Source organism: Sciurus carolinensis, chromosome 15 (assembly GCF_902686445.1).
Source record: "Sciurus carolinensis chromosome 15, mSciCar1.2, whole genome shotgun sequence".
Taxonomy (NCBI): Eukaryota; Metazoa; Chordata; class Mammalia; order Rodentia; family Sciuridae; genus Sciurus; species Sciurus carolinensis.
In genome coordinates, this window is record NC_062227.1 from 61,769,365 (window position 1) to 61,788,126 (window position 18,762).

General features: G+C 39.2%; 1 protein-coding gene across 4 annotated transcripts in view; it reads right to left on the reverse strand.

Annotated features, from left to right (window-relative positions):
* Ccdc68 (coiled-coil domain containing 68) overlaps window positions 1–3,402 on the reverse strand; it is a 48,848-nt gene extending 45,446 nt beyond the window's left edge. For 3 of the 4 annotated variants that reach the window (XM_047526451.1, XM_047526449.1, XM_047526452.1), the window contains exon 1: window positions 3,280–3,401. The gene's annotated coding sequence lies outside the window, so the exon portion shown is untranslated. Of the gene's footprint in view, window positions 1–3,279 lie in introns of all 4 variants that reach the window. The other variant, XM_047526450.1, reaches the window with a different exon arrangement.
* Between the last annotated feature and the right edge of the window lie 15,360 nt (window positions 3,403–18,762).

Genomic DNA, 18,762 nt, shown 5'->3' on the forward strand with positions numbered 1-18,762 from the left:
GTCAGATTTTAGATGTTTAAGCAAATCTCTGGGCATTCTAAGTTACCAATAAAAATAAACTTCAAGCTATTTATTTTACTGTTCTGTTTTCCCCAATAAGAACTTGCAATTTGAGTAATAACTGAAAGGCATTCAGAGAGACACTGTAAAAGACACCTTTAGATTCACAAAAATTGCCAGATTTTAAGAGTAGGGTTTCTGCTCAGATAGAGGACTCTCTCTAAGCCTAAGTTGTCAGGCATGACCTGCCATGGTAGCTCAAGGCAGGATAAAAGGGGTGTATAAGACAAAATTCAGACTGTTCAAGGTTCCTGACTCCTAATAGAGGTATAACAAAAGTCAACATTAAGAAGGTCTTTTTTTTCCTTTTTTTTTTTTTTTTTTTTTTTTGCTCCCTGAATAGTTCCACATAGGAAACCCCATTGCTTAAAAGGAACCTAGATGTTTATCTCTCGGCATTAATATTTTAAATCATGGAAGAGAATCAAAGCATCAAATAAGAAGATGGCTCATGTCAGTTACTTTCAAATTATGCTGCCATGGAAGCCAGATCAAACATATCTTACTATTTAAGCAAAATTGCAGAAATGTCCACCACCTGGTGAAACAAAATGTGGTACAGCCATCAAATTGAATGAATACTGGTTAGCAATAAAAAGAAACCAAGTGCAGATATATGCTACCACATGAAAGAGCCTCCAAAACTTTATTCTATGTGAACGAAGCCAGATACTAAAGACCATTTGTTATATGACTTCATTTGCATGGTATGTCCATAAAAGCCAAATCTAAAAAGACAGAAAGTAGAGAAAGTAGAGAAAGTAGAAAAGTAGTCGCCTAGGGCGAGGGGTGGGGATGAATGACCTCAAATGGACAACAGGTATTTGATGAAGTGATCTAAATTCAGGACTGCAGTGATGGTTGTATGACTATGTAAATTTACTAAAAATCATTGCACTGGACACTTGGATGCATTTTATGGTACAAAATTACACTTCCAACAAAGCAGGTTTTTTAAAAAAAATAACAAAAAGTAAGTATAACTTGAATAAAGTGACTTCTTTTTCCCCTCTAGGAAAAATATAATTGTAGTCATATTTTTCTAATTTAAAGGAAAAATTATGTCCTCTATTTTAAGATATTTTCCATTTAGATTACTGACATACACAATACAAGTTTAGTTTCCATTTAATGTGTATGGAATCAATGTTTAGCTATTTTAGGTTTAATGCTTCAATATTTAGTAATATTAAACCTAGAACACGTGATTCCTAATTTCTTCCCCAACCTAAAAAAAGAGAAATCACTGACTAGAATAACGTGGGAGCTTCTTTAAAATTTTTAGAATCAACAACTTAAATCTGTGTAAGAGAGTACGGAATTTGAAACTAACCTAAATTTAGTCACTATCAAAACTGATTAATAGTCATTGATGTGGTCCTGATCTATGATCTTGGGGTGCCATCGAGGACCCAATGTTTTAAAACAAAAAAGGAATGTGTCGCCTCCTGTCTTCTACACAGAACAGTGTCCTGTATAAAAGGTGCTCAATAAATACTGGCCCAGTGAATGTGTGAGTAGGGCCAGTATTTATTTACAAAGTCACAGATGCAACAAATACAAATATTTTCTAAAACTGAATATATGCACACATATCCCCATACACATTTGTTTTCCAAACCCATGTAGACAACTGTGTTTTTGTGCTTAGTAAAATGGAAATTCATTTAAACATGCTATTAAATCCATAGTAAAATTTTGCTGTTATGAAAATTTTCGATCTATAAATGATCATACAATTTTGATGTAAATATCTTAGTTCAAAAGATCTGAAACTACAACATTAAAAGATTTTTGAATTTCTTTAAAGATCAATTATTTCCCTTCAGTCATTATCCCAAATAAATATGCCTCTCATTTTTCATCTTTTGCCAAATCAAGCTTACAGTTTTTCAGTTTGGGCCAAAATTTAAATTAGAATTCAAGTCCACTGCTAAGCACATTGTAAATAACTAGTCTAACAAATAACATGCCCACTAGTAATTCAGGAAATAGCTTCTATGTTCATTTCAAAAGTCCCTTTTTTAATTAGGACAGGGTATCAATTTATTTTCTAAATAAAGAAAGGTAAGAAACTTGTGAAGTTTGCTTGGTTCTCAGGAAATAGGACCTGATTTCATTCATTCCATAAATAGAACATGAACCACATGGGATCTTTATTGCCTTAGGCACAAATTCCTCCCTGTCAGGGGCCTTCACTCTCAAATTGTGAGGGGGAGGGAAACAACCAAGCAACAGTTTCACAACAGCTCCAATTGTGTGTGCTGGGGCCCCTGACACTACAGCCCAGCTCAAATTTCTGGTAAACCAGTCTTCCCATAGAGCTGAATATTTAATGGCACTAGGTAAAATCAGACAGACAGATTACCTTTCCCCTGTTGCAAATGCAGAATAACTCCCTTTTCTGTTTGGACACTTCATCTGCTCTTTACACACCAAAAAAGGAAGAGCGGTTTGATTCCTCAAATAAAACAACTATGATATAATGGTGATCAATTGTGGTTATGCTCAGGGCTAGTACATGTTCTGAGGTTTATATTCAATTGATTTTTCTTTTCTTTTTCTCTTGGAAAAAAAGCTGAAAATTCACAACTATGTCACCACCCAATCTAAAAAAAAAACATTTGCATTGTCCTGTACTACTTTCAGAAGGTAACACTGCTCCTTTCCAGTGCTGTTTAGGGCTCTGCAATGCGTAACTCAAAAATGTGAAAATGCCCTCTCAACAGAAACAAAACACAACTGTCAAGCAGGGGGCTGCCCTGTAGCTGCACCCGCAAAACCAATGAATGAAGGGCAAGACCACCACCCTCATTCATCTTTGCTGTGAAAAACTGAGGATGCTGTGAGTGCCACGCCGGTGAGTTTTCCGGAGGGTTTTTCTCCACCGCTCCTGAAATTAGCAGACAGAAATCGCGGGGGCCTATAATAGAGGAAATGGATAACAACAAACTAAATAAATAATCAGGTGTGCGCCAGGCTAAGGAGAGATTGGCTCCTTTGCTGGAGAAAAAACTCTCTTTCCAAAGGCGAAGAAATTTCTTGTCCAGGGAATCCAACCTGAGAACAGATTACCTTGGTAAAGTTTTTCTCTTCACCAAGACTTTTTCTAGGAAATGTCCTTGGAGCACCGAGCTCCGCTGGGGACACCCCTCCAAGGGCACCCAGGCACCCGCCCACTTGGTGCGCGCCGCCCGCCGATCTCCATGGCTTGCCTACCTTGGAAGCGCTCAGTCAGTGCAATGACCCAGCTGCTTCTCCCAGGGGCCCTACGGCCCCGCGGTGGGGCCAGAATCTGCTCCGCGGGGCTGTGCGTGTGCAGCTGCTGTCCGCAGATTCGGCTCCGCCCCGCGGGGCGCGTCCAGGGCAGAGTCCGGCGCCCCTGTGGCTCCGGGGAGGAGCCTCGGCTGGGGCAGCGCCCAAGCCCAGGGACCGATACCTGCCCTGCACGCCTCTCAATGGAGATACGTGCTGAAGAGGGACTTATGCTGCTGCATTTCAAGAAGTTTCTATGTGCACCCTAAGTTCATAAACTTTTGTTTTTGTTGCTTTTAGTAAAACTTTTGTTTCCAATATTTGAGACACAAGAAAGGTGGAAGACGGGCATGGTGGCACATGCCCGTAATCCCTGCAGCTTGGAAGACTGAAGCAAGGAGATCCCAAGTTCAAGATCAGCCTTAGCAATTTAGCTAGGCTCTAAGGAACTTAGCAAGACTCTGTCTCAAAGTAAAAATAAATAAATAAGTAAATCACCAAGGGCTGAAGGTGTGGCTCAATGGTTAAGCGACCCTGGGTTCAATCCTTGGTACCAAAAAAAAAAAAAGTTGCAAAACACACAATGTTCCCAGTACCCTTCAGCCCATGTTCTCTTATGTTCGTATCTTACATAACCAAGATACATTTGTCATAACTCTGAAAGTAACATGAGTCCACTGGAATTATTGAAACCCTAGACTTGATGCTGATTTCACTAGTGTTTTGACTAATATCTTTCTATTCCAGGATCTTGTCTTCATGGCTCCCACATGTATCATTTGTGGTTCGTAATAGTTTCTTAGTCGTTTCTCTACTGTAACAGCAATTGAAGAATTGTGGTATTCTAGGTAAGTTCTGTTGGTATCCCAGATTTGGTTCTAATATTTTTCTCACAGGGCTATGGGTTTGGGGGTGTGGCAGGGGAGAAGATCACAGAGACCAAGTGCTCTTCTCCTGGCTGCTTCACAGGTACATGGTAGCAGCATTACTATTTACTGGTGATGTTGACCTTGATGCTTTGGGTAAAGTCAGGTCTGCCAAATTCCCATACTGCAAAATTCTTATTTTTCTCTTTCCATACTTTCTTCTGATGGGAATCACTCGATTCAGGTCACACTCCGGTCAAAGGAGGGATTGAACCCCACCTCTTAGAGAAGGGAGTATCCATCTACTGCTATCAGGAATTATTCTGTAAGAAAGATTTTTTTCCTTCTCTCCCATTTATTTATCTATGCAATCATTTATTTATATCAGAATAGACTTGCATATATTTATCTTTTACTTGGAGGTAAAATTCAATACTACATTATTTTGCTGCTCAGTGGAAACCCTTTCTGGTTGAGTTCAATGCCCCTTTGAAAGTCCAAACACTTTTGGAACTTTTGGTTAAAAAAAAAAAAAAAATATATATATATATATATAAAATATATATATATACAGATAGATATATATACATACACACTTCTTCCACTCCTCTCACATTTAGCAGATTTGGAAAATTGCAGCCTAAATCCCTCAATACTCAAGCGATTTTCAGAATCTTCCTGAGAATCCTACAATCGCTGATTCCCACCACAGTCAGAATGAAATGTTATTTCTTTTTCCAACAGTTTAACTAGTGGATTACAAGTCAGAAGTGAAAATTGATGGTTCTTTGATAATTTTTTTTGTTAACTAATTCTTGTGGTTCTATTAAATAGATATATGTATATTTACAGGCAAATCATGTTCCAAAGATAGCCTGATGTTTATTAGCAGTTTAAACATTGAAGAGCTCCAGCTGCTAAAGATCATTTGTTACGTTGCTCTGGTTTGCTCATGTTTGCATTTGCAAGTCAGTTCGGTAAACACCACATTTCCTCCTCTGAGTTTGGGTTTTGCTCAGCATTCGATTCTGTCCTGTTTTCTGGGACCCCTTCACCTCTCCTGGTCATAATCTTTCTAGGAGAGGGAAGTCTACCATATTGCACCTAATACCATCACCACCATTCCATTAACTTAACATTCAAGAGTGTTCATGCATCCCAATCTTGCACCAAAGACAACTTAATAATAAATGATTCCTATGGAACAAATTTTTTAAAAGTTTCACATAGTGGTCACACTCCACTTTCTTACAAATAAAAATTGGTCATAGCATAGTGTTCCCATGTACATGTATGAAAATGACACAGTGAATCCCACAGTCATATACATCCATAAGAATGGAACTGTAACTAGAATAAGATATATTCCATGCTTGTATGATTTTCTTAGAATGGATGCTGATGTTATGTATAATTTAAAAGAACCAATCAAATAAGAATATAATTTAAAAATTGGTCATAAAAATCTGCAACTATTATGCAGTCAAATATGATACTTCTCCATTAGCCCAGGTTGTCCCAGAAAAGCACAGAATAGATGAAACTGAATAATCAAGAGAGCTAAGTGATTTTCTACTTTTCAATTTTTTTTGACAAAGTTACTAAAAGTAATAACATATTATTAACTTAGTAATAACACTAAAAATAAATTAAAAGAAAACATTTTGTAAAATAAATGTTTCCTCCCAAAATGACTACGTTGAAGCCCTAGTTATCAATGCAATAGTGTTGGACAGCAGAATCTTTAGGGGAGAATTAGGTCATGGGGCAATCATGAGTGGGCTTAGTGCCATTTAAACAACTAACAGGAGACAGAGCAACTCTCTGTCATGAAAGGACATGGCAAGTAAACAGCCACTTGCAAACCAGGAAGAGGGCCCTCACCAAATATCACACCTGTGGGAACCTTGACCTTGAACTTCCCAGTCTCCAAATTGTGAGAAATAAATATTTGCATTTTAAGCTAGTTTAATACCAGTCTATGATATTTTGTTATAGCAGCTCAAACTGATTAAGATAATATCTCAGAAGAAGTTGACAAGATCAGAGGTAAAGGTGGATTTTGTGCACTTTCCTAGTTATAACTATCTGCTGGGCACATTGAAGTGCTACCAAGGAACCCAGTCCAGGGGCACCAGACCACAGGAAACCAAGGGGAGATCAAGCAGAGAAGTGGAAGGTCCAGGAAATGTCCTTTTATTGTTCATCACTGTCAAGAAAGGGAAGAAAAAAATCATTGCAGGACCTGAAACTCTAAATGTTGTTATGAGTTTATTAGTAAAACACTTAACAAGTGTTTGGGAACAATACATGAGTGTCTACTTGTATAAACAACTCTGTCTAAACGAGTACATCTTTTTCTAAGACTCTTTCACATAACAGATACAGAAACCATGACATAACCAGGAGTGATATTCAAAACATGTTCCTGCTGATTGAGCAACGGTACCAACCAATCAGAAAAGCTGCCAGCCATAATAAACCTTTGATGTGAATAACTTCGTGGTAACCTGCTGAAAGTCAGTCCTGGACATTATTATTTAAAACTATTAATTCTCTCTCAGCAAAACTAGATGTCCTTTCAGAAATACCCTTTGGAAGGGAATTTGGACATATTCCTTTGGACTAATAAATTCTGATTTCTGTAGCTTTCTTTGTTGATGAGCCTGATTTTCTCTACCTTGGCAGTAGCTAGAGTAATAAATGTCACTCTTATCTGCACCATGAGTCCTTCTCCCCAAAGGAAAGAAGCATGGGAAAAGGTGGAATGAGGCATGACAGTTGAGATGTCAGTGATAAAAACTTTATCCAGGTATTTCTAAGCTTGGAGAAGGGATGTCAAACCCAGAATAAGATTGTGGGAAGGCAGCGTTAGAAAAAGTTTTTTGGTTATAGATGGAGCCTACATTTTGAGAGGATTTGTGGTAGCATTGAGTTCCGTTCTTTCCCTTTGCCCTCACCTACCTTCAGCTGCTATGGACAATTTTAATAGTAACTCCAGAAGCTCATGTTTCCTTTCTTTCCTCTGCTGGAATAACATGGAATCTGTCAGATTCCAAAGCAGAGTAAACTAAATTTTATCTGCCTTTCGAACCTGTTAGTTAAAACTCCACTTCTGTGGCTTCCTTTTGTTTCTTTTTAAAGGTATTCTCTGACAGACTAATTATAATTTGACACCTAGATTACAGTTTCCAAGGGTTTTTTTGTTTGTTTGCCTTTTGTTTTTTAAAGTGTTGTCCTTGGGCTAACTCAACTAACTCAAGTAAGGCAGAGGTTAACATTAGGGATCACATGGCAATAAGAGAGATAGAAAACTCATGAAGATCCAAATGAAGGGACCCTTCAGTGGCTGAGACTCTTGGGGACCAGCTGGGACAGGGAAATGTAGGATTTGGGCAAGAGTGTGGGGATCCTCATGCTGGAGGGCCATGAGTGTTAACAGGGATCAGTTGCTAGCTTTTCCATCTCTGCTTCTCTAAAGATGACTTCTCACATCTTGCCGCTATCATATATCTCTTACCCCTTGCTCTGTAAATCTCCAGATTAGGCGAGTGACAGACCTCTCTGGCTTCAGTTTCTGTAAAATGGGGTTCCATTTTCATGGATGCTTGTGACTACTGTTGGGTTGTTTTTGTTTTTCTCATTTCTGATCCTGAGGGTAAGGCTCTGTTGAAACCTGCTTTTGTCTCTTTAAAATGCTGTGGACTGGCTACCATTGGGATGAGTGCCATCACTTCCTCTCTGTCTTCCAGGGCTTAGTAAATATTCAATAGTCACCCCCGATGGGGGCGGGGGTCCTCCCTCAACAGAGGCTGTGGTGTAACAGGCCCTTAGAATGGAACTTCAGCTTGAGGGCACCATGGCTAATGTTTCCAAATATAAAGAAGGTAATTGAGGGTTGAGGTCCAAGAATTCAATGGCAGGTTGGTGGGGGCAGGTGGCATGCTCCACACTCAGCCCTCTCTTCCTTCACCCCAAAAGGAGTCTGCGATTGCTTCACCATCCTTCCCTGAAAGATGCCTTTGAATGGGCCTGATTAGATTGTGTTTGATAAGGGTTTATCTGAAAGACTCCTTTGAATGACCTTGATGAAATTTCATTTGATGATGATTCGTACTCAAAAAGAAAAAAGTAAAAAGCAGGCTAGGCCATCACAGATGTGTTTTTACCCTCAAAATAGTAGCTTACTCTACAAATTAAGTTAGTTCAAACAGCTCAATTAATCGCCCTCGCCTAGACATGCCAACAGACAGAAGATAAAACATCCAGTGTTTATGCTAATTGTAGGATGATCTGAGGTTGTTATGACTTTGAAATAGGCTGAAAACAAAGGAATCTCTTGGGGCTATCCTTGCGATAATGGTCAATGTGCTTTCTATAGCGACATCCCAGCCTGTTTTGCAGACACTGTATAATTATTTAATGAGTCTGCCAAACTTAAGGGATGAATGTCTTATTCCTGTTGTTCCCAAAAGAATTGGTGTTGCTCCATCACCACTTCTTAAGAAAGCATGATTTCTGCTGTAAGTCAGAACCCAAGGGGAAGTTTACGCTCTACCAAACACTTCTTTTTGTACCTAAATTCTGGAGACCTAGCAAAATAGTCCAGGACTAGACTAAAAGAGAAAAACACCCAGGTCTCTAGAAGATCCCAGATGAATTTTGAGACATGTTTTCATATCCTGAGATGATGACCTTGACCTCTGGTTCAAGATCTAATACAAGAATGGATGGCCACTTTGTTTCTGGCAATCACCTAGGCTGAGGTTAGCTGATCTGCCCTTTCCGGATTCTTCTTATATCAGAAGTTGGAATAACTCATCCTGCAATAGCATAGGTAGGAAACATAAACCATTTTCCAACCTCAGGCAACATTCTCTGGACTACCTCGCAAAGGTGGAGAGGTGCATATCCTAGATCAATGACCTGGGTCAAATATTAGATGTGCTTGGCCCAAATAAGGACTCAAAAGACAAATGCAACCCATGAGAGCCAGGAGATAGCATGGTACCATCAACTGGCCTGTACTCACAGCTGGCCCATGGATGATATAATATAGAAAGAGATAAGAAAGCTAAATGACAGGCCAGGGGCAGGCCAGCACCTTTCAGGTTCATGTATGTAAATTTCTCAAGCAGAATATTGTCAAATTGAATCCAGCAAGTTACAAAGAGTGTAATATATCCCAATCAAGTTAGATTTTGTGATGGGCTGACAAATCTGACTCCATGAGAATGTTATAGGCCAGACTCTAAGGGAAATGACTAAACAGACTTCATTTTGCTCTGAGATTCCATGTTATGTAGAAAATAAACTTCTCCCATGGGAACACCCTGCCTCTGTGCCCATCATCAGTTACTTGGTGTGACATGTTTAATAATATACAATGGCAACTCCTATATAGTAAAGAATTGCTCTCTTTTGATCTCTATTGCTCCTAAACAATGTACCATGTGAACAGTGATTGTGTGGATATTAGTAACCATTCTTTAGTTTGTACCTAGGTAAGGGTCATTTTGACCCACTTCCCCCTCTGTTGATGATCTCATGATGTTAGTTTGTAATTTCGAATCATAGCAACAGACACTTATGATTGATGTGATTTTTGGTATAAGAACCCCTACAACCCTGTGGTCGGGGCTATTCTCCCAATAGTCATTTTTTGGGGAATTGTGTGAGACAGTTAGCTGGCCAGCTTAATAAAGACTCTCAATTTTGGACTTCTCAGTGGTGATAGGTCTGTTCTTAAGTTGCGCCCCATAACAGATTTGTTTCAGGATCGCAAGATTGACAGAACTATTAAAAATCAATCAACATAATTCTGCACATTAAGAAAATAAATAAGAGATATCTAATCATTTCAAAAAGGAGGGAAAGCATTTGTTAAAATGAGCATAATTATAAAAACAAACAAATCCTTTAGCAAATCAGAAAATGTAGGAAACTTTCTGAATTCCATAAAGATCAGCATAACTTTGAAGAAAACATTACATTTAATAACAAAATATGGAAGGCCTCCAATGTGGAGATGAGACAGGAGTTAACCATGAGTCCATCCCAGGTTTTATGCACTGTCATAAAGAAGATTATTATCAGTGATATAAGAAAAGGAAATAAAATACATAAAGATTAAAAAGGAAAATTATGTTTCATTACTTAAAGATAACATAATTACATATGTGGAATATCCACCTAAATCTGAAGATAAATTCTTTGCATTAAGAAATAAATTAATCCAAGTTGCTGGATACATGGATGATACACATATAAAACCTGTCAATCAATTTCAATGTAAAAGGAACAAATTAGAAAGGATGATTTTTAGAAAAACATCACTTACAAATAGGACTAGTATATATAAAACACTTGAAATCTATCAGACCAAAAACATGTAAGACCTCTAACACAGGAAACTGCAGAGCAGACAGTGCCAATCTGAAGAAGTCCTAAAGAACATGGCAGGATGTAATGTGTTCATAATTTGTAATGTAGAAGATGTTCCTTAAAGATGTCAGTTGTCCTTCACATTGGTTTCTCCTGATTTAAAGAAATCAAAATTAAAATTTCATTTTCTAACTGAAGTTGACAAATTATTTATAAAATGTATAGGGAAATGCAGACATCCAAAAATAGTCAAGATGAACTTGAACAAAAAAATGAACCAAGTTGGAAAACTCTACACAGATACCAAAACTTTATAAAAAAGACTAGTAATACGCTTGGTAAGTGGCCCAAAGATAGAGAATAATACAAACTGAATAGACTGGAAATTTTAAAAGGACATCCATAGAGCAGCAGTCACATATTTTACAAAATGAAGAAAGGTTATGTTTCAATTGGAGAAGACATTCTTTTCAATAACAGTACCAATAACCCAGTCAACCAAAAATGAATCTTACTTTCTATCTCACACCATACTGGTAAGTGAATTTTGGGTGGATTGCAGATGTAAATGTGAAAGACAAAGCCACAGAGCTGCTAGAAGTAAACATAAGAGAATATCTTCATCATTTTGGCACAGACAAACTTTCTTAACAGGATACCCAAATCACATACCATAAAGGATCAATAAATTGTATTCATTAAATTACGTTATTAAGATAGTGGAAATTTAGTTGCTGAGTGATATAATGTACAAATTAAATACTGAATGGAAATGAGAACAAATGAACTTTTTTGCATATACCAGCATGGATTAATCTTATAAACATCATGTTAGAGAAGGAAGTCAGACATAAAAGTGTACACACTAAACTATTCCACTTATATAAAGGTCAAAAACTGGAGAAACAAATTTGCGCAATCAGAAGCCAGTACACTAGTTAGCTATGGGTGCTCAGTTCTTGGGCTGGAGCACAAGGGGTCTTCTGGAAATGCTGGTACTGTTCCATTTCCTGACATGGGTAGTGTTAAGCTTGTGAAAACTTGTTCCATTTTACTCGGTTGGGATCTTTGCACATCCTGCCTGCTTGCTACACTCCAATTAAAATGATTAATGAAAAAAGAAGAAACCTCTTAATCTCACTTCCTCTATCAGTTATCTTTCATTTCTTTGTATCTAGGTACAGCAAAACTCCTAAAAACAGTTATTATTCCTCTTTTCATACTCTCTCTTAAACCATTTCTAATTAGGCTTTTGCCCCTGTTTTCCATCAAAACTGTGATCCTGGATGTCGGTATCCCCACATTGCCAGACCTAGCAGTCGGCTGTCAATCCTCGCTTTGATTCACCTATGTGCAGGATTTGGGTCAGTGGCTCTCTGTCCACTCTGCATGTGTGTCTCTCCGGGACTCTCAGACACTACACTCTCCTGTTGTTCCTTTTCTTCATGCAATTTCTCTCCCTCTCCTTTGATGTTTCTTCCTGGTCTATTAATTTTGGAATGTCCCAGACACTCAGTACTAAGTCCTCTTTGCTCCTCAGTCTAAGCTCACGTCCTTGATTTAAGTCCTATTTGTGTTCCATGACTCTGAAATATGAATCTTCCACCCAGGGCCTCTCCTCTGAGTTCAGACTCATGTTTCCAATGTCCTGCTCGGTATCAGCAGTCGAATGTCCAGCAGACATCTCAAACAGAACATGTTCCAAACCAAAACCATGTTCTGAACATCCACCTGTTCCATCAGTAACCTCACTACTCAGTAAACAGCAAATTTGTAATTCCAGTTGTTTAGTCCCAAATCTTGACATCATCCTGAATTCTCTGTATATTTTTTACCCTATGTCCAGTCCATCCAAAAATACTACAGGCTCTCCCCTCAAAATACAGCCTTCCTCCACTACTCCTCTGGAATAAATCACTGTTATTTGTTGTCTTAATAACAGCAATAACCTCCTACCTAGTGTGCTGGCTTCCATGCTTGCCTCTTTGAAACTTATTCTGAGTCAGAGTTCGGTTGATCTCTGAGAACATGAATGAGATCCTTCTGCAATGGTTCCCCAATTCTCTCAAAAATAAAAAGCCAACTTTCTTGCGAAAATTACAGAGACATGGTCCCTGCTCCCTGCCTCTTTCCTCCCATTCCACCTCCATGACCCTGATCCCTGGCTGTTCCTCGATTTTGTCAGGTGTGCTCCACCTTCTACCCTTGGCATTGATTGTCTCCTCTGCCTGGAATTGTCTTCCTTCTGTTATCTGCATATGGAACTTCCTCGCTAATTGCAAGTTTTCATTCAAATGTGGCCTCTTAGTAGCGGGTGAATGATCAGGAACGGGTAGATGTGAACAGTGGGAAAATGAGGATAAGGGAATAAGTCTATAAACTGTGCCCACTGTGCTGCCCCCTCTCTCTTCCTTCCTTCCTTTCTTTCTTCTAAAGCCTTTTACCTGCAGCCCTGCCTGTCTTAAGATATTTTGCTCCTCAGCAAACAACCCGTGATCTGCAGGAGAAATTCAGTCCTGCAATGCTGATGAAAAGAACGTAAGTTGTCCTGCAGGGGTGGACTTTTGTGACCCTTACACAGACCGTGACCCATAACTCAGGAAGATAAAGTAATACACCCTAACCATAATATCTGTAAGAATGGGTTCCAATTAGAACCAGTCAGCCTGGGCCAAATGACTTAGAGTTGTCATCCATGGTGGGGATTTGAACATCTGATGTCATCATGCTGTCAGTCAAAAGTCAGGAGGTGGACCTGAGCAGGACTTTCTGGAAACTTCCCTGGGATTCCCAATAAAATGAGAGGGCAGGATCGGCACATCGTCTCTCTCCTAAGAGGATCTACTCTCACATCTGGGAGTGTCCGCCTTTCTCTTTTCCAATCCTTTCCAATAAACTCATGCCTGTTACACTGAACAACATATACAAAATCTTTCTGGTGTGATGTCTTGAATCAGGGCTTGAAGAGAGGGTCTCTGTGGCTGCCTGAGAGTCATGCCCTGAAACAGTGAATTAGTTTAAAATCTGGGAAGCAATGCAGTTTGCATCATGCTCCTGAAAACAGTGATGAAATGTCATGACTTAGCTTTACTAGCAACTAAGTGTCCCTTTTGTGTGCAGATGATTTGTATGTGTGGTATCCAGCTGTCACAGAGGCCAGGGAAGTAGTTTCAGCTAGCTTCAGAAACAGAAGCTGACATCTCGGTCTCCTGTGTCCACAGCTGACCCTGAAATTCTCCCTCAGTGCTTCACCTTCCTCCTGTCCTGTGCACTGATTCTCCCTGGGCTTTACACCCGCTGACACCCAGATGCGGAGACCTAAGGAAACACTGCTCCCCTCTCTACAACATTAAAGAGACTCAGAAGGAAAGATGTTTATTTAAAAGAAGAAAGAAATTAAAACTAAATAATTACCAAATTACTGTAAAGAAAATTGTTCTGAAAACTTAAGTAAAATACTGTTCTAACAGAGGTAAAATTAGTTCATGAGTGTTAGGTGTGGCAGGATGTTCAGTTTATCCTGGAAGATTTTCCTCAAAGTCCTTTCTGGTCTTTCCAGGGGGCATTTATTTCCTTTTTGCTTTCTCTTCTCTGCCTTTCTAGGATTCCTCAAACTTTGCTCTAACTCTGGTTCACCAGAAAGGAAGGAATGAATACATACATACATACATACATACATACATAATACCTGCATACATATATAAATACCCCCCGGGCCTCCCTGGAGTTTTGGTCCATGGGTGCTGCTCCATGAGGCCCACCTGCCACCTGGTCCTTTCTCTTTCTGGGCCTCTGTGTTCAGTCTTCACCTTGAGCTTCCTGATCGGCATTGCTTCCTTTTCCCTCTGGGCTCTCTTCAGATCCTCACAGTAAATTGTTTTTCCAAGTTGAAGAAAACCTCACATTCTTGGTTTATTTGCAGAGTTAAGTCAACTGCCAAGGGAAGTGACCTTTCTGCCGAGTCCCTAAGACTCACTCCGATGTTTAAGGAAGTGGTTCTCCAGGCTTTGACAATGGAAGCATGGCTTACATTTGCATTGAGGACAACTTCCATATAACTTCTACCAAAGCAGGAGTAGATGTAATCCCACGGTTTCTGCATGCATCTTTGCCTTTAACAATGAAGCTTAACATCCTGACCAACACAATAATATAAACAAGCTTCTGGAATTAAAACAAGAATAAAGGGATGTATTCATTTACATTTCACATTCTTCTTCCAAAAATAGCTTCAGGTAGAATATCATAAATAGTATCAATTACCTTAATAGTTGGAAGCATATAACATTTACCAAGAAGTGAGAATTAAAAATGAGCTAAATCTCTGAGTGAAATTAACTCTGAGCAGGGGCTCTGAGTATTCAAATATTGATTTTCACTGCAAAGAAATACTGTTTCTTGCCTTACAAAATTAATTAAGCTCTGTGTTAATTAATCACTACGCCTCTATAATGAGAGGCTGCCAATCACCCTGTCAGATTGTTTACAGCTAAAATCCTAGCCTAAAATTCATCTGGTTAATGATCTAAGTTAAATTTAACCCAAGTCTCAGGACCTCAGACATAATTCTGGATGACAGCAGCGCTCACAGCTTTGGGGTCCTGTATGTGTTCCTTTGCTTTTCCATTAAAACAGCCAAGCCCAGGATCTTGCTCACTTTCTGGGCCCACAGCTAAAACAGAACTGAACCTCCCTAGAATAGAGCTAATATACAGAAAAATTTTGTATATTTTTTTGTCTCACAGATGAATATGTTTGATAAAGAATTTCTTTTCTTCTGTCAAGTATATAATTACCAAACTGTTTGACATCTTTATAACTAAAAAGTTTCAAAATTGGGATAAATGTGTCATGGACATGTGAGAAAATAGGAATTATGGTTTCAATTATAGCACTGTGTTTATTTTAACTCAAGAATTAAAAACTTTTGGCCTTTTACCTTTTGGTGATTTTTCATCTCCTTTATGTGTGTTACTTATATAGAGCCAATTTCCTCAAAAATGAAAATCACAGGATTCCAGAGAGCTCTCCTAGGGAAAATGTTAGTCTGTCCAACACTTAAGATTGTAGAACCAGATTTAACAATGCTTCAGAGGTGCTTCTTGGACTGAGTCTTTGGTTGAGCCTTGTTGTGTAATGGAAAAACCCATCCAAGGCAGCTTTGATGACCATGCACTATAGTCACTGACTTTACATGGAATAGGCAACGAGGTCTCTTGAAATCGTGTTATATTTGGCATGGAGATTCCCATTCTTACGGTTTCCCCTTGTTATGGTTTAGCTTTGAGGTGTTTCCCAAAGGCTCATATGTGAGACAACACATGAATTTTCAGAGATGAAATGATTTGATTATGAGAGGTGAAACCTAATCGGTGGATTATTCCACTGAGAGGGATTAACTGGGTGGTAACTACAGACAGGTAGCATGTGGCTGGAGGAAGTGGGTCACTGGAGGTGTGCCTTTGGGGTTTATATTTTGTCCTTGATGAGCACAGCTCTCTCATTCTTGGTTGCCATGTCCTGAGCTGCTTTCCTCCTCCACACCCTCCCACCATGATGCTCTGCCTCACTGTGGGCCCAGAGCTATGGAGTCGGCTGACTATATACCCAACCTCTGAAACCAGGAGCTAAAATAACCTTTTTCTCCCTTAAGTTGTTCTTTTATAAATTTGTTCTAATTAGTTATCCACGGCAGCAGAAAGCATTTCAACTCATTGTACACAGATGGAGTACAACTTCTCATTTTTCTGGTTGTACATGATGCAGAGTCACACTGTTTGTGCAAAAATACATGTACGTAGGGTAATAATGTCTGTCTCATTACACCAACCTTCCCACCCCACTGCCCTCCCCTCCCCTCATTCCTTCTGCCAAATCCAAACTTCCTCCATTCTTCCCTAGCCACCCCACCACCCATTATGGATCAACATCAGCATATCAGAGAAAATATTCAGGCTTTAGATTTTTGGGATTGGCTCATTTCACTTAGCACAATATTCTCCAACTCCATCCATTTACCTGCAAATGCCATAACTTCATTCTCCTTTAAGAAGAGTAATATTCCATTGTGTACATATACCACATTTTATTTATCCATTCATCTGTTGAAGGGTATCTAGGCTGGTTCCATAGCTGAGCTACTGTGAATTGAGCTGCTCTAAGTCAGGTATTTTTTCACGGTGATGAAAAACTGACTGAAAGACCCCTGCAGCAATGACACAGGGGTAAGGAGGGTGAGGGTAGGGCTAGAAATTCAAGAGGAAAGGAAAGTGATCGCAGGGTATAGCTGCATGGGGTGAGTCCCAGTCTATGGTCAAAGAAGAACAAGGGGCTCCACCAGGTGACCAGTCTGCAGTCAAGCTGTGCCTTCAAGTGCAGGAGCAGGCAATGGTTTCCGCACACCAATGTTCGTTAATGCAGCTAAGGGCCACCCGAGGCTACTGAGCAGTGAGATGTGATGAAGTGTGAAATATACATCAAATTTCAAGGACTTAGTATGAAAAAAAATGTGAATGATTTCATTCGTACTTTTATAATGATTACACATAAAATGATACTTTGGATAAGTTGGTTAAATAAAATATTTATATTTTTCTTTAATTATTTTAATATAACTTCTAAATTTTTAAAAATTGCACACGTGCTTCACATTATGTTTCTATGGGGAGGCTCTATTCTAGAGCCACATAGTCGAAGGCAGAGATAAGTCATGCTTCCAACTGTCCCTTGAGAGGGGTACCCAGAGAGGCCCTGTAGACCCTAGAGTTGTCATGGCCATCAAGAAAGTTATTTTTTTTTTCTTATTCAGGCACCCAACCCTATAAAATACTCCTCTCCATGGCAAAGCTTTTCCGTGTTCAGTATTGCTGATGAAGATGGTCGTGGCATCTGCTCAGTTTTCTAATCACTGACTAATACACACTTGAAGCATCCACGCACACCAATCAACTGATGGAGCAGCGGTTCTCCTCTGTGGTTCCTAGATCAATAGCAGCACCTGGAAAACTTGTTAGGAATGCAAATTCTTGTGCTTCGCCCCAGCTCCAGGGAAGCAGAAACTCTGAGAGCTGAGTCTTAGCTCTACATGTTGAAACCCCCCAAATGATTCTGAGGCACTCCCAGGTTTGGCAACCACTCACTACTTCACACCAACAGAGTTCTCAGATCAAACCTAAGATGCTCAATTAAATTTGAACCTTCAATCAATATCAGAGAATTCTCTAGTATGCTTAAGGCCTATTTATGCTAGAAAATTCTTTGCTTTGGATCTGAAATTCAAACTTACCTGAACATTCTATGTTTTTGTTTGCTAAATCAGGCAACTTAACATTAGAACAGTGGACCTCACCCTGGATTCTAAATTAGAATCACCATCAACGGGTTGGAAGCAGTCTATTAACCCACTGATAAACAAATCTCAGTCCATACATTTTTTTTTTTTTTTTTTTTTTTTTTGGTACAGAGGATTAAACCCAGGGGTGCTTAACCACTGAGCTACATTCCCAGTCCTTTTTTACATTTTATTTAGAGACAGGGTCCTGCTAAGTTCCTGAGGGTGACTTTGAACTCGTGATCCTTCTACCTCAGTCTCCTGAGCCAGTGGAATCATAGGCATGTGCCACTGCTCCCGGCCACATATTCAGGTTTAATTCACTGTTTGGAACCCATGCCTTGAAACATATATTTTTAAAGCCTCCAAGTTCTTCTAATGTACAGTTCCATACTACTGCATTGAAATAATGCTTTTCAGACTTTACTGGCTATTTGAATTATGTGGGAATTTTGGTAAAATGCAAATCTTAATTCAGTAGGTCTGGTGGGGAGTCCCAGATTTGACATTTTTTAACAAAATCCCAAGTAATATCTTTTCTCCTGATCTGGGGACCACATTTGAGGGAGCAAAGCATAGAGAGTGTAAAGATGAGGCTCTCGTATCTCTTAAGATGCTCCAGGGGAGACAACCAGCAGCCAACAAAGCACAGACAGATGATTGAAATCACAAATACTCAGAGAAAGGTTCAAAGCACTAGATTTCAAATAAAAGAGAAATAACAAGAAGGGAAGGCTTCATGGGAGAGGTGGCATTTAGGACCATCTTTAAAAAAATGTTATATTACTTTAAAAAAAAAAAAAAACATGGCTACCATATTTTGCAACCGAGATAGAACTTGTTACCTTTTGTTATGTGTGTTAGCAT